Source organism: Cyprinus carpio, chromosome A10, assembly GCF_018340385.1.
Source record: "Cyprinus carpio isolate SPL01 chromosome A10, ASM1834038v1, whole genome shotgun sequence".
Lineage (NCBI taxonomy): Eukaryota > Metazoa > Chordata > Actinopteri > Cypriniformes > Cyprinidae > Cyprinus > Cyprinus carpio.
The window spans coordinates 2,416,017-2,428,178 of NC_056581.1; the positions used below are offsets into that span (position 1 = coordinate 2,416,017).

At 34.8% G+C, this 12,162-nt stretch overlaps 1 protein-coding gene across 3 annotated transcripts in view; it reads left to right on the plus strand.

The window, feature by feature from the left end:
• The window catches only part of LOC109091975 (erbin-like), an 83,965-nt gene that overhangs the window by 593 nt on the left and 71,210 nt on the right, over nt 1–12,162 (plus strand). The gene's annotated exons all lie outside the window — the stretch shown is intronic.

Below are 12,162 nucleotides of genomic sequence, written 5' to 3' on the forward strand. Positions count from 1 at the left end.
ATAAACCAGGCTTTGTGCTGTTGTTGTTGTTTTGTACATATGTTTTTACAAAATAACGTGTAATCTCAGACACGACTGGCTAGACGTGAGTATGTTTACTATGCTCTGTTTATATATCACGAAAACATAGCATTTTAATGTTTCTGAATGAACATACGACGTGTTAATTTTAACAACATTGACGAATATGAGGTTTAAACGTTCAGGTGTACATATAACACATTAGCTACCATCTCTCATAAACCTGCTGTTTTGTTTTCCGTCTCCTTTTAATAGGACAGTGTGGTTAACGCTTGATATCTACTCATACATTGTGTTTCATGAGTACATTGCTCTCATTGTATCTCTGAACATCACTCGGATACACGAGCGTGTCATGCCTTTGTTTCTCAGTCACTTCCTGCTCGGAACAGGTTCTGTAGGTGAACACAGGGTTTCTGTTGATACCTGAGCAGATCCTGTCACTGTCGGATCTGATAGTGTGTTATTAAAGGCTTTGAGAGTGTTAGGATCGGAATCAGTTCGGATGCACGAGCTCCACAGACGCCTGGTCGCTCTGCTGTGGGTTTCTTCTTATTTTAGGCCTCATTCAAACTCCATGAAGGATGAATGAATGGGTGTACTGCTGTCTTCTGTCGTGGGATGCTGAGAAATGCAATCAGAAATGAGCCAGAGGGAAATGTTATTACTCAGAGGCTGCTCGCTCTCATAGCTTTCATTTTTTTCAGTGGTGTATCACCTTGTAGAAATGATGTTAGGAGAAATATAAACAGTTGATCAGATGACGTGAATGTGTGGACAAATGCATTGTTGCCCTACAAAGCGAGATCCAGTGATTTCAATGAGAGCTTGATGGACTACACTGAAAACATTTTTTGGTGAAGAAACAATTTTCACAAAAAAAAACTGCTTAAATATTTCACAGAAAAAATTACAAAGATTTGTATATTTTTGATTGATTTAAAATAGTAGAAAAGCTTCATCAAAAATCGTGTTTTCTTGGAGAAGAACAGCTTTGGATGTTTATTTTGTTGTCATTATTCCCCATATTATTTGTTATATTTTTTTATGTCCGGTCTCGCATACTTTAGAGATTTCTCTGAAAACTTTTTGTAATGTGATTGTGGGCGGCCTGGGAAGAATATGTCTCAATTAATATATCGACTTATCGCGCAATATATGTAGTTCATGACCTCAATGACCTGTGTCTTTGTGAATGCGGACATCTGACTGCTAAGTAGTGATTGTGTTTTTCGGCAATAGTGTGCACCCTTAATTTACAGAGAAAAGAAGGTCAGGGAAAAATCTCCAAACATGTTCTTTGTGAATTTTTCTTTTTTTTGTACTTGTTACTTTGCACTTTTTGTTAGAAAATGTTTATTTACTATTTATTCTGTTTTTTTTTTAAGGTATCTAGTATTTTGATACTTAATTTCTATGATCTAAATATTCTTAAAAAATAAAAGTTTGTTGTCATTTGGAAGTGTGTACAAAGGCCTTGTTGCATTATTATGCTGTTACAGTATGATTATATATTCAGTGGCATAAAATGGTCTTTAAAATGACAATACTATCACTTATTGCAGTTATTTCTGCGTTATTTCTGGTTATTTCAATCTCTTGTAAAACTCTGGAAGACATTTGGGGGATTTTTAAAAAAAAATATATAAATAAAGGAATGAAAAAATAAAAACGTGATTTCCAAACATGGACAAATCGTGGAATTTTTTTATAGTTTTTTTTTTCTTTTCTTTTTTCCCCTAAAATTAAAAAAGGTCTTCTCTTAAAAAAGAAAAAAAGTTTATCGTTTTAAGAAAAACACTCAGGAAGAAAAAAAAATTAAAATCTTTTCCCCCCCACCTAAATATGGTATTATTTGGAAAACTACAAAGTAACGGCTCCTTCCATTTAATATCATTGCTGTTGAGGAGAAACGGTTAAGATATAAGAGCTCCTTTGTGGTTTTTTGTTCCTATGGGCATTTCCATAGATTCTTCCCAGGATATCAACAGGGTCCTGGCTTGATTGCTGATGGTCAAGCAAATCGTTTTAGCAGGTGATAAATGGAGCTAATAGGATAAGATGGCTTCAGGGAGATTATTGCCACTTGCTCGGCTCATCTCCCCTATGGCTAATCCCTATTTTCTGCATCCAGTAGCAAACAGATTGGAACGGATCTGGCGAGAGTTACCTTTAATCAGGAAAGATTCTGCTCAGGGCTTGTCTGTAGGTTACACCGGATTGTTTTGAGCATTTCAATTAAAGAGTTTTTTTTAAACGTTTTTTTAACAGACCTGAGCTGTTTATCACATTGTGAGAATCCCTGCTCTTTTCTAATGTGTTGTGATCTGCTGGACGCTGGACGTCAGTAATTCCAGGGCAGGTGTATGAAATGCAAACAAAAGAACTCTTGTCTAAATAAAGAATAACAAATGTGCACCTCAGCTGGCTCTTTATTCAAGAACCAGATCTGAATGTCTTGTGCAACATGTAAAGGTTAGTGTTCAGTTTAATATAAAACCTGAACATCTTTTCATGTAGAAAAACTGTTTTATGTATGTCTTGTGCATGGGTGTTCGTTATCTCATATGTTTGGCAAGAATCTTTTTAATGCAAGCTGTCACAATAGCCATATTGAGAGAGTGTGCAAAACACCCAATCCCACAATGCAATGCACTCCACATGACCTTCCTTTTGCAGTGTGACGAATGATTTCTTCCTTCTGAGAACATCTCCTTTTTTTACTACGGCAGGAGTATGTGCACAAAAATAGATAAAATTTCCCATTTGTGACCCTGTAGCACAAAAGCAGTCTCAAGTCGCTGGGGTATATTTGTAGCAATAGCCAAAAAAAAAAAACATTGTATGGGTCAAAATTGTCCATTTTTCTTTTATGCCAAAAATCATCAGGATATTAAGTAAAGATCATGTTCCATGAAGATATTTTGTAAATTTCCTACTGTAAATATATCAAAACTTAATTTTTGATTAGTAATATGCATTGCTGAGAACTTCATTTGGACAACTTTAAAGGCGATTTTCTCAGTATTTAGATTTTTTTACACCCTCTGATTCCAGATTTTCAAATAGTTGTATCTCAGCCAAATATCTCAATATACAAATAAACCATAAATCAAACCAAACCTCACCTCACCAGATTTCAGATTATGTATAAATCTCAATTTTGAAAAATGGACACTTAAGACTGGTTTTGTCGTCCAGGGTCACATAAAACTCGCTGGAGTGGTAAGGTTAAGTGACAACAGTATACTACACTACAGTATCTCATTAGTGTCATAATGCGTGTATTTATTTGTGTTTTCTTATTTGTTCATTTTAACAGTAAACCTCTGTAGTGCAGCATTTAAAATGAATTGTTGTATTTATATTTGAAAATATTATTTTGTGTATTATGCATTCGTTTGATTACAACCATTTTTAAAAATAGTTTATAAATTCAGAAAAAAAAAATCGTAGCGTCCCTAATCATTTTATTTTTGTACATTTTTTTGATAAATTATTATTCAATATTTCAATTAATTAGACATGCTTTTTAATTACTAAAAATGTAATTGAACCATTAAAAGAAAAAGCTGTGTGTGAGTATTTCATTCTGATCAGAGCCTAAACATAAGAGCTTTTTCCTGTTCGAGTAGCGACAAGGTGCTTCTGAATCAAGCCACTCTAAAGCAGATCCTGAGATGATCGCTGTAATCAGAGCATTATAAGCTGTGGATGTCTTTGTATCTCATGCATTTGAGGTCCAAACCAAACCTCAGAGCTGTTGAATTCAGCCAGGCCACTGCCAGCACACGGATGCATTACAGACAACACGAGAAATCATTTTCAGATCTTTTGCTATTCTTACTGCTGCTCTACACATGATACACTCATTCATCTGAGTCATCATGCAAAAAGTGTTCTCCCTGCAGCATTTTATACGCTTATTTTTAGAGTCGAATCATCACCAGTTGTGTGGTGACACTTCACTGTAAGGTTCCAAACCTTCCAAAGCTCTTGTTAATTTCAAAATTTACTAATACTTTATTTAAATTAAAAGTTATATATCTGTTAATATGATTTAATGGACATGAGCTAACAGAAAAATTAACAGTTTTAAAAATTTAAATTTTGTTTAAGAATTAACAGTTGTTTTTATGTTAAACGGATGTTAAACATTGCTATAAACTGTAACGAACGTGTTGCTTAATGTTAGTCAATACATAATCCAATGTTAACTAATGGAACCGTATTGTAACGTGTTATGAAAAAACGTATCACAGTGTTTCTAGTTATGCAGACAGTCTCAAATATTGTGTTCACTAACAAAAAAGTGCCATGACCCTACTGTGTTTTATTGACCTGTACTACCATAGGTTTCTTTTTTTTTCATAGATTTCATGTAGCACAGTCATACCATTCTTTGAAATACTTGCCAGTATCGTGTAATGATTTACCATCTGATACCATAGTACCTTTCTATTGTTATTATTCACTCACCTCATAGTTTTACTTGGAAACTAATTTCTGTCTTACAGTCAAGTGATCTAACTTACAGATAAGTGTTGGGAACCGTTTCGATTAAATCTTTCAAAAGAATTATTTGTGGACTGAGAACAAAAATAAATCTTCTCAAGCTTTTTGTATCGCTTTAGTCGTGCTGTTGAGCTCAATAGAATTAGATCATATGACAAAGATTTAACAATGGAAAATAAAGCACTCCAGTCAAACTCATTCTCCTCATGCCAAACTGCACAATTTAAGATTAATTGTGTCTTCCACGTAACCCGCGTTTTCCTCCTCAAAAATATGTGCTGCTACTGAGAAAATATTTAGACTGATCTTCTAGATACCTTTCACTGGTGTGTGTGTGTGTGTGTGTGTGTGTGTGTGTGTGTGTGTGTGTGTGTGTGTGTGTGTGTGTGTGTGTGTGTGTGTGTGTGAGAGAGAGATATGTGTAAGTGCTATGGAATGTTTCCATTAAAATCAGGCGAGTGCAGGAATCTCTTCTCTGAGTGTTTCTGCACATTTGCTCCTGTTCCGAGCCCCTCATAGCACCAACACTTCTGCTGCGCCATAGACTTTGTTCCCACGATAAGCGTCATGTGATTTCTCTGTGAATTGCCCATCAGTTTTGCTTCGTAAATGACTCAAACCTCTCATATACAATGATTTCCCGTCAGGCTGTTGGCTAAACATTTCATTTAGAACAAGAAATGATTTTTCATCAAGAGCTTTTAGTGATTGTTAATACTGTGGAGGTGGTTTCTGCCTGCAACTCTCTCTTCTGAGAAGTGCTTCTATGTGTTACAGTGGAACTGGATATACAGCTTTCAGAGAATGAAAATAAAAATCAGTGATGTAAAACTTAGCTACTAAAGATAACAGGTTGTTGTCAATGTTTTAAATGCAATAACCCCTCCCCCTATATATATATATATATATATATATATATATATATATATATATATATATATATATATATATATATATATATATATATATTTGCGTACTTGTTTAAGTTGCGTACACATTTGCATACTTGTTTAAGTATGTTTCTGGCCTTGGATAACTCTCACTTTGTATTGAAAAGGATTTGATGCGTGAATTAGTTATAGCCGTGTGTGGCACAGATTTCAGGCAGATGTTGTTGTGGCTGGTGCTTAGAAACAGTTTCACACAAAACATATCATTGCTAAATCAGAGGAGGGCAGAAAGAAATTGCCTGACTTATAATTTTTATGTTAGCTATGTAATTTGTATTCATCAGGTTTGTTTGGAGTCACAGCTGCCACAAACGTGATTGTGTGTTTGCACATTTTGTGTGTGTATGTTTGTCATCGGGTTTTGTGAGGTCAGCTGTGGAAATGGCTGATGCTGTGCACGTGCCGATGACTCTGAACGGAACGTTAAAAACACATGGATTCTATGATCTCTTTTTAAACAAATAGTTGATGCAAAAAATAAAATTATGGTTGTTGATTCACACCCTTGTTCCAAACCTATATGATGTTTTCATCCATACATTTCCTATCTATCTATCTATCTATCTATCTATCTATCTATCTATCTATCTATCTATCTATCTATCTATCTATCTATCTATCTATCTATCTATCTATCTATCTATCTATCTATCTATCTCTATCTCTCTATCTCTCTCTCTATCTCTCTATCTCTCTCCTATCTCTCTATCTATCTCTCTCTCTCTCTCTCTATCTCTATCTCTATCTCTATCTCTATCTCTATCTCTATCTCTATCTATCTATCTATCTATCTATCTATCTATCTATCTATCTATCTATCTATCTATCTATCTATCTATCTATCTCTCTCTATCTCTATCTCTCTCTCTCTCTCTCTCTCTCTCTCTCTCTCTCTCTCTCTCTCTCTCTCTCTCTCTCTCTCTCTCTCTCTCTCTCTCTCTCTCTCTCTCTCTCTCTCTCTCTCTCTCTCTCTCTCTCTCTATCTCTATCTATCTATCTATCTATCTATCTATCTATCTATCGTGCAGTATTATTACAGTTTAAATAACTGTTTTCTTTTGTAATGTATTTGATCAAAACTATGGCATACAAAATAAAAATTCCTTGACAGATATACAAAATCATTTGTAAAATTTCTTTACTGTCACTTTTGATTTAATTAAATTGATTGAACTAAATAAAAGTGTTTTCTTTCAATATATATATATAATTTGTCAGCCATGCCAAATGCCATTGATTCTCATGTGTTCAGGCCATTAAAATATGAAAGTGTAGTTTGAGAGATACCTTGTAGGTGAAGATCTTTAGTGCATAACGATTAAGGTTTTGTGTCAGGAACAGAATGAAATTACCATACGGCTTCAGGAGGCTTGGAATATAGTGCTCAAGTCTGGCCTTATATGGTGCTCATTTTTGCAGCTTGTCTACAGCACTCGTTCATTGTATTAAAAAAAGCGCCTAGGACATTCTGCTAAAATATCATCTTTTGTTGACGTGTTTGAGTAAATGATAGCACTTTTCTTTTTTGAATGAACTACATTAAATCCCACAAAGCTAGATTCTTGCTTGCAAACATTTATTATTAGATCTCGAAGTTGCTAAATGTCCTTCGTTTGAGCTACTCATGCTGTTATTGTTTCTTGGAAAGCCACTGTGTGGAAACCATTTTTTAGAAGCAGATAAGCTCACTCTGCTTGCAGACCTGCTGAATGGATGTTTATATTGCGGGAGACCCGCAGCATTTACTGGGCGACATCAGTTTGTGTAACATTTGACATTTGAGTCTGTATGGCAAATCTCACATCTGTGCCGACAGCTTTACTCCGTCGATACGCCTGTCTCTGTGACCCACTTACCCCAGCATCTGCCTCTTTTTTTCCCTTACCGCGCGGCTGTTTTAGCATCAAACTCAAATCCTGCTTATCATCAGCCTCTTTCATCGCCATTCAACACAAGCAAATAAAAGCTAATGTGACAATCTCACTTTTATGACTGTAAACACGGATTTAAGATTGAGCGGCATGAGCATTCTCCTCTGTGATGAAAGGGCTTTGTGGTTTATGCTAACACTTTGGAGTTTGCTGGGTTCCGGTTGAAAAGCCGGCTTTCTGTTTTTATCTCACACCTATGCGGGTCAGTGACGTGATGCTCATTATCCTGTCTGTTAATCAAATATCAAAATTCTCTCTTGTGCAGCCAGCAAGATCTTTGAGTCGAAACAATCTCAAAATCAGTTGTAAAGCCACGTTTCTGCATTCTTAAAACAAGATGCAAGGCAGATATATTGCTTGGTACAGAGTTACTTCTCAAGGGTTCACCACAGTAATCCTGTTACAGCGTCCGGTGTGCTCGTATGTGTGTGTACTGACAGTAAATCTTTAACACACAAGAGGCCGATAAAAGGACCAAGGAGGAACTAGAGCAGAAGTAAGTGATTGTCAGATGGAGCAATCGCTGCAGTTTCAGTCCTTCCTCCTTCACAGCTGCGCTTCTTCAAGCACCAGGGCCATGCATGTATGTCGTATATCATGCTAGGTTTATATGGCCAGCAGAAATGTGCACAAGACTCCTTTGTTTCGCTTTGAAGTTTGACTCTGTCCAACCTGTGGTGCTTCATTGTAGATTTGTGTAGTGACTGATTTAGAAGTGCCGTTTCCTCTTTCTCATGCACTCAGTAGCTTAGCTTTCAGCATTGAGTCTTAATGTGCACTTCATAATCAGAATGAACAGTGAATGGATGGTCGATTTGATTTGATAAATAATAACATTCACAAATGGACTGAGATGTGTTTGTAATATTAAGACATTTCAGCATTTCGGGGGATTCAAATTTTGCTAGTATTTTTTATTTTTTTAAAGTCCACTCACAAATGAAAATCTATCATCTTTTACTTATCCTTATGTCCAAACTTTCCTTCTTACATGCAAAACAAAAGAAGATCCTTTGAAAAGTATTGAATGCGTGTAGCGACTGCTCCAAAAATATCAAAAAAGCAGCATAGAAATGAAAATCTGTATATGGGCTAGTGGTGCTTTGTCATTTAAAAAATGTTTGTAACTTTTACAGAACAAAAGTAAAAATGCTACAGAAAAGAATAAAAGTACTTAACATATGACGACAAACTGTTAATACTTTAACAGTGTATTTAATGTAGTTTTACTGTAAAACAGAGTTTTTGCAAGTAAAAAACTATGAATTACTGTATAATTTACAGTGAAAAACAGCAAAAGGGTATTCCCTGCATGACATTCATTTTGTTTTCAGTTATGCACCTTAGGGTGTTTTGCCTTCATGTGTATGACCCTGAGTACCATCTGTATACGAGTATTAGCCATGTTTTTATGAACGGGTGATTTACAATGAACTATGATGATTTATCATGTGGCTTATGATGGTGATTAATCAGCACATTTGAAGGTAAAAGCAGATTTTGGTAGTTCAAGAAGATTGGTATTAGGGCTGCACGATTATGACAAAAATCATAATTGTCGATTACTCCCATAAAATTGTAATTGCGATTTTATTAATTACGATTATCACAATTTACATTGAATGATGTTTATACCATTGTTTGAAGCAACTGCATGCCGTAATTAAAAATAGCCCCATAAAAAATCTTTTATATTTTCCCAAAAACCCCTTTATATTTTTTCCACAACAATTATTTTTTCCATCCAAATAAATTTCTTCTGGATTCTGTTTTTTTTTTTTTCAGTTTACATTTTTCTTGCCTCCTTTTTAATAGTAAAATTAAATTTTTATTAATCAAAAAGCATGTCTAATTAATTAGAATCATGAAACTTCACATCAGTTTATTAAAAGTTTAACAAAAATTACATGTTTAAGGCTCTATGGAATGTTTTATTTTTCTCACCATATTTTTTATTGGTACCAAATTCTGTGTTTTAGCATGTCTAAATTATTTAACTTGTTCTTTTTCTTTTTTCTTAAATTAGCCTTATGAATTTTTTTTTTCTCCAAAATTCTGTGTTGTGTATTTGCATTTTTCTGGTTATCAAATGAAGGCATAAAAAATTAATTAATTTATCTTTTAATTATTGAAAATTAAGCAGTTTTTTTTTTTTTGTAAACAAAGGGGATTTACTATTAAAATTAAAACATGGAAGAAATGTTGTGTGATTATTTCTTAAAAAATAATGTTTGTTTCATTTTAGTAGTAGTAGCAGGCTATGTACATTCTACTGAAAAGTGTCTTCAAATCAAACCGGACTTTTATTTTTACGGGTTGCCGTGAATACCTTTACAGTTCTGTGTATGTGATATGACGCTAGTTTTACTCGAATCAAACGGTCAAATGCTCATGAAGTGATTCTCAGAGCAGTTCTGGAGATGTTATTCATGTGTTAGTAGGCTACATGAAACCGCGCATCTGCACCATTCATTAACAGAGACACGCAGAACATGCAGGATTCATATTTAAATCGACTTTTGCTGCTTAATATTTACAGACACTAGTCCATATTGTGATTTGATTTAAGTGTAATGACCTACTTTTGATTTATTCATTCAAAATATGTCAAATTCCGTGACATTCCGCGTTAAACTGTGAATTCCGTTTTTATGACTGGATTCCGCGATTCCGTCCGTGTTTTCTGAATCGCGGAAATCATAGGGCCCTATAAAATAAACAAGCTAAAAATACTCAAACTGAAAAACTTTTTTTGCTTTTCTATAGTATTAAGCCTCCAATGTCAACTATACATTGATTCGCTTTCTTTTTTTAAATAATAATAAAAAAAATTATAATAAAATAAAAATTTGCATGGTATTATAATGATATACTAAAACTAAAATTAAAGCAATGGAAAAACCCTTAAGATAACCTGTAGAAAGAAAAAACATTGTGGCATCTGTAATTGTAATCGCAATTAGGAATTCAATTAATTGTGCAGCCCTAATTGGTATATTAACATTACACTCGGTACATTAATGTTATAAGTTAACTAATTAAATAAATCATTTCCAATATGCCATCCTGTAAAACCTTGAAACGTTGTTTCTGGATTTTTTTTCTTTTTAGTTTCTGGCAACTGCAATTTCATTATTTTCTTTTTTTTAAACCATAAATTTATGTATTTTTATTTATTCATTACACACTGGTCATTGAAATGTGCGCAAAAAATCCTAAAAATCCCCCCTCACACATTTCCACCATAATAATCTTCTTATTATTTAACAGTCTAACTAACCTTGCCTTCCCTTCTACTACCAGAAATGCTATGCGTAGTTTAATCCTACTAACTTCAGTGCCCTGAAAAGACCTCTGTTATCTGAAGGACTTTCACTTTGAAGTATGAGCATATTAAAGAACGAACATAACCTGACAGTGGGAGGAAAAAGGGTGTTTGTTTACCGTTCATGTACGATTATGATCTTGATGCTGCTTATTGCCTGGACTTGGTACTGTCAGCAAAAACTACATTCAAAATAAGTGTGCGATGAGTGGCATGGACTGAATGATAAGGGAATGTTGATCGTGGCTTAAAATAGAGTCAATGAGTTTGCTGTAAGTTTGCCATCAGCAATTGTATGGGATATGTTTTATAGCCTTTAAAAGCAGCCAATGCATTTCTTCTTAAAGGGGTCATACGATGCTGCTAAAAAGAACATTATTTGGTGTAATGAAATGTGTTTATGCGGTTTAAGGTAAAAAAAAAAAAAAAACACATTATTTTCCACATACTGTACATTATTGTTTCTCCTCTATGCCCCGCCTTCTGAAACGCCTCAATTTTCACAAAGCTCATTGTTCTGAAAAGCGAGTTGTGTTGTGATTGGCCGAATACCTCAAGCGTGTGACAGAAATGTTATGCCTCTTAACATATTGTGAAGCCTTGTCCAGCCTGAGTGACGAGACATAAACATAAAACCCATTATAGACATGATATAAACATGATTTCTAGTCGTGTTTTCTTTTGGAAGGCAAAAACAAAGTAGTTTCGCTTCCTCAACAAAACAACATCACACACCGTGGCTTGAGTGAGCGGAGCCTGGAGGCCTAGAGTGAGCCCTTTATTGCATCATTTGATCCCTTTAATAATGCAGTTCCTGAATTTTCAGTTCATATCTGTCATAAGTGTTGGGGGTGAAGAGAATTGAGACTTGTCCAAAATCAATTTGTACTCAGAGCAAACATTTTAGAACCAGCTGATGTACATTTTGGAAAAACTTCATAAAACTTCACTGTTTATAGCAGCTGTTATAAATGACTGTTGCTCAATCATCAGTACAGGGAAAAAGATTGCAGTGTTTTGAGTATGTATTGATTTGTTTGCATAGCCATCGATCAGCTCTGTTGATCAATGCAAATTTAGAAATGAAGTGTCATTATAGTCCATATCGTACAGTAATGTCCATTATTGCTGGTTCAGATCACATCGGTGAAAACTGAGCTTGTTTGTGGATTGTGTTTTCTTTGCTCAGCGTTTGCATTGTCAGCGACGGCTTGTATTTCCAGGGTGAGAGAAACGACACGTCTACAGTGTGGCTACACTGTAACTCTTTAAGGAACATCAGGCATTTCCATGATATTTCCTCATTCCAGATCCCTTCTGTCCATTCGGCCAGGATTTCTCATGACTTCTCCAGTAGACTCTTAGAAAAACAAGTGTTTAACCACAGCAGCAGCACGTGTCCCTGGAGCACTATTAGTAT